The sequence below is a fragment of the Limulus polyphemus genome, unplaced genomic scaffold (genome assembly GCF_000517525.1).
Source record: "Limulus polyphemus unplaced genomic scaffold, Limulus_polyphemus-2.1.2 Scaffold315, whole genome shotgun sequence".
Classification (NCBI taxonomy): Eukaryota; Metazoa; Arthropoda; class Merostomata; order Xiphosura; family Limulidae; genus Limulus; species Limulus polyphemus.
Genome location: NW_013665925.1, coordinates 305,123 through 310,428, shown reverse-complemented (window position 1 = coordinate 310,428; position 5,306 = coordinate 305,123).

Below are 5,306 nucleotides of genomic sequence, written 5' to 3'. Positions count from 1 at the left end.
CCGGGCCGAACCAATCCCCTAACAAAAACCCCCTCGAAAACCTCTGGGCCATACTCGACCGGCAAGTCAAGAAACAACCAAACTTGTAAGAGCGATTTACTCCAAGTTTTGAAGCAAGAGTGTGCGAAAATCCCACAATCTAAAATTGACGAGATGATTCTCACGATGCCTCAAAAGATCAACGAACTCCGCGAAGTGAAAGGAAGATCTACTAGATATTAATTAAATTATAAATATATCAATTCATGTGAATATGACTGAAAACTTTCATTTTTTTTCTGAAAAGGTGGTGTCTATTTACTTGTGACCACGCTGTGTATATAGATAGTAATTGTTTCCAGCCGGTAGTGTGAATCAGTCAATGTGTTTGCTTTTCTGACATAAAAATATACAGATAAGTTAATTTCACGTTACTATAATGCAGTTAGCGCCATTTGCAAACGTGGCCTAAAAGTTACCATAATGTTCAAACTTGTAAAAACGTTAAGGAAGAAATAAACTAAATAGTTATTATTTACGCGGGATGGACTTTGAGTTATATTCACCAGATAATTTAAAATAACCCGTAAATAAAAAAGCAATGCTACAACAAAATAATAGCTTATTCTAAATTTCTTATAGCCACATTCTGTTATTTAATGATTTATTTCAAATTTCTCATAATTAGGCCCTTTAAATAATCTATTATTCTGAATTTGCATAGCTAGGTTCTGTTATATAAGCACTCAGTTTTAGTTACTCATTGATAGGTCCTGTTAACTAATCACTTATTCTGAATTTCTTAAAGCTAGACAGTGTTATAAAATCCTTTATTATGAATTTTTCATAGCTAGGACAAGTTATATAACCACTTATTCTGATTTTTCATAGCTAGGCCTTGTTATACAATCACTTGTCTTGGATTCCTGTTAACCAGGCCTTGACATACAATCACTTGTCTTGAATTCCTGTTAAGTAATCACTTAATTTGAATTTCTCATAATATGCTCTTATTACATAATTTCTTCTACATTTCTCATAGCTAGGTACTGTTATATCATCACTTAGTTTTAATTATCCATACCTAGGTTCTGTTATATATTCATTTATTTTGAATTTCTCTTAGGTAGGCCTTGTTATATAATCACTTAATTTAAATTCCTGGTATGTAATTACTTATTTTGAATTTCTCGTAGCTAAGCCTATTTATATGATCAGTTATTCGAAACAAAAATTGCAAGCCACTTAATTCAACCTTTGACTTAGAACAGAGGCGTCGCTAGGCGCTGGCACACGAGGCCTGTGCCCAGATTCTATTTGACAGTGCCCCGAATCCTCAGTTGGTGTCTTTAAAAAGCAGAATAGAATACCATGATCGATATCATACTGAAACGCCAAAAATTCCCGCTCCTATGGGCCTGAACCCCGAATCTTTTAAGCACCTAGTAGCGTCTCTGACTTAGAGTATTTTACTAGCCGTGATGATTGATATCAAAGTGTAAAACACTTTCGAACAATACCAATGTTTTGACTGTAACTAAAGATAAGCGTTCAGTTATTTATTATGTGAAATATAATATGATTTAACCTTTAACCTTCAGTAATTTCCCAGCAGTATATATATATAAGAACCGCTTTTTTTATAACGAAAATTAGAAACATTAGCTTCAAAGCGAATTTGCTGTGCATTTATTGACCTTAAGATGATACAGTTCTTCCCCTGTTTTGGGCAAATTATTTCGGCAATAGTCACAACATTCAAAGCAATAATTTGTTATATTGTTGGAGGACCTTAATGGGATTCATTTAAAAACATAAAACTATACACAAGGCCACTAAATTAAACCTTACAGATTCGTGTGGTTTATACTATTTCATTTCAGTGGTGTTAGTTGCATTTTTTGTTTTATACTATTTAATCACCGAAATACTATAGACAATTATAGCAAACCAAATGTCAAAGCTCACCTCACAGTTTTCCATGCAAAGCTTGACTACATTGTATCGTCTAGATTGTGACCTTTACTTGTTTTACTAAGGACCTTATTACAGTTTTAGCATCAAAAACGAGCCAAGTGTACCATGTACTAAATGTCAAAGCTTTACAACCAGCCACATGTTCAAAACGTTGCAGAAAAATAAATCTGCCAACTAGATATATACTGTAAAGAACACAGAATGGAAAAATTATTCGGGAAATAGCAATACATAACCAGTATACGCTATATAAAAACCAATGTGATTGGCTTCTTCAAACAACGTGACATTTAAAAGTATTCTGACTATTACTCTCTTAGAAGAATGTAGAAATTTTTTCTTGAATTTTAACGTGGCACATGGAAACTCTATTGCCAATAAAAGATATTTCCTGAAACCATTATTAAATAAATGTGAAAAGCAGTGTCTTGCTCGAAATCGTAAAGATATGTTTCAATCCTAAAAATACATTATTACAAGTACTTTATGCACATTCCTAAGGAGTCACAAAGAGAAAATGTTATAAATAAACAAATTACGTCACATCTACACGTTACGTTGTTACTAATTTTAGTTTTAAAAACAAAGTAAAAAAATGTATTATGTTTTTGTTGCTTAAGCTGTGGATGAAAAAATGGGTTCAGATGTCCAAAAATATTAACAACAGGAATTTACGCAACACGTAAATGTTTTTGTTTTTGGAGATTTGAATAAAATAATAAATTCATTTGTCCAAGAAAGTGACAATAACAATAGAGATTGACTAACAGTTAGTGACTTCTTGTTGGAGGTTTGAATGTCATAATGAACTGAGTTGTATAACAAAGTGAGAACAATGGTTTGATCAGGAGTTAGTATTTTATTGTTGGACGTTTCAATAAAATAATGAATTGAGTTGTCCAACAAAGTAACATTAGCAACAGGGATTAGCTCAACAGTTAGTGATTTATTGCTGGAGGTTTGGAGAAAATGATGAATTGAGTTGTCCAATAAAGTAACAATGTCAACAGAGATTTAATTAGCTGTTGGTGATTTGTTGTTGGAACTTTGAATGGCATAATGAAAGTTGTCTAAAAAATGTAACAACAGAACTTTTATCAACATTTAGTGGTTTGTGGATGGAAGTTTGAATGAAATAATGAGTTATGTTGGCAAAAACACTACAACAGGAATTTAATCAACGGTTAAGGATTTGTTGTTAATGTTGTGAATAAAATAATGGTTTGCTAACAGAATGACAAGAGAGGCCATTTAGTGATTTGTTGAAGGTTTCAAAGCAACCATGAATGTATCTGTCTAATAAAGTGACAGTAACAATATGGATTGAATCAAAAGTTAGTTATTTGTTGTTGAAAATGTGAATGATTTAATGAACTAAGTTATTTAACAAAGTGACAACAGGAATTTCATCAACAGTTCACAGCTTGTCATTCTTTAAAGGAAATAATTGCATAAAAGTAACAACAAGGATTTATTAAACAGTTATTTATTTGTTGTTGGAGGTTTGGGTGAAATACTGAATTTCATTGTCTAACAAAGTAGTAACAGTAAAATAATGAATTGAGTTGTCTAGCAAAAGGACAACATGGATTTAATTAACCAACATCTATCGGTTGTTACTGAAGGTTTGAGGGGAAAAAAAAGTAATTTGTTGATTAAAAGGCAGTTTTCAATAACGCTGTTTTAACTTTAAGTAAAATGATTAACTGGTAGCCTACAGACGCTGCAGTATCGTTTACAAAACCAACAATATACGAATTTCAAACTGCTATCTTTTTTACTTGCTCTTATAAATCCCAGCTTTAGGTTTTACTACTTATCAATAAAAACTTTCATATTCATTTTTGCACAATAATAAAGTATGTTTCGAGAGTGTGACATTCTATTAATATGGAGAAATGTTTCCATTGATAATGGAAGTTTATATATTTTGCATTCCTAGTATGACAACAAGGCGCAACTCTAAGGTCTATAGTTCATATGTGAAATGATACAATGCACATTTTATTTTAATACAAACTATCAAAACAAAACTGATTCTCGGTTATTAGTATAAGAGCTACTATATCTTGCACTTTTTTTTTGTATAACAAAATGCGTATGAAGGCAACTTATGCTGTTATATGAAGAATAATAAATATATATTAGCGTTTTATGACCTGCGATATGGGTCATTAAATGGTATATATATTTAGAAACTGACACTCTTCCCTTTATCGAACTGGCTTCAAAAATGTAAAACCTCCCTTTCATATAAATAATTCCATCCACAACCAAGTAAGAAATGTGAAAAAGACATGTTTTACAAACCAATTCTCGAACTAATGTGACAAAGTTTAATTGTGGGTGTTTTGATTCAAGAAATAAACGTGAAAAAGTCACGTTTTATCAACCAATTCTCGAATTAATGTGACAACGTTTAATTATGGGTGTTTGAATGCAAGAAAGAAATATGAAAAAGTCCTTTTTTTTACCAACCAGTTCTCGAACTAATGCAACAGCATTTAATTGTGAGTGTTTTGGTGACAGACGTAAATGTGAAAAAGTCATGTTTGCTTACAAATTCTCAAACTAATGTGACAACGCTTAATTGTGGGTGTTTTGATAGTGACTTTCAGTTACTTCAGACTATTTACTATTTACACATTTATTTATATCATTTTAACGCCTACTTTTCCAGTGACCATCAGCTAGCTATTTCTTCTTACCTTTATTTCATAAGATTTATTTAATTTAAATTATGGGCTAAGCGTGGCCTAGTTGCTAGTATTAACTGTTAACCTGAGTGTTAATCTTCACATACAATTACCACAAAAACACGCTAAACAATTAAAAGTTGTGGGTGTATTGTAAGAGTAACGATCCTATTATTCGGTCAGACAAGAATAGTCCGAAAGTTGGCAGTGGGTGGTGTTCTTAATTAGCAGTCTACACTATCAGTAGATCATTTAACTATTAGCAGAAGGCCAACTCTAGTCTAGACAGGTTCACACTAATATTATCTCCACCACTTTCCACAGTTGGAACAACTTCGTCAAATCTAACAGATGCACACTACAATAGAGCCCACAGCGCTTTCCGAGGGTTAGAAAACTTAATGAAATCCAACAGATACACGCCACGATGCTGTCTCCATCTCTTTTCACGATTGGAACAACTTTGTCAAATCCAAAGTATTTCCAATTTGACGTCAAAACCAGTTCTGTTCTTCTTCCAAAGGAAACCTTTAAGTTTATCCAATTATAGGTGCCCGGCATGGCCAGGTGGTTAGGGTACTCGGCTCGTAATCTGAGGGTGGCGGGTTCGAATCCCCGTCCCACCAAACATGCTCGCCCTTTCAGCCGAGGGGG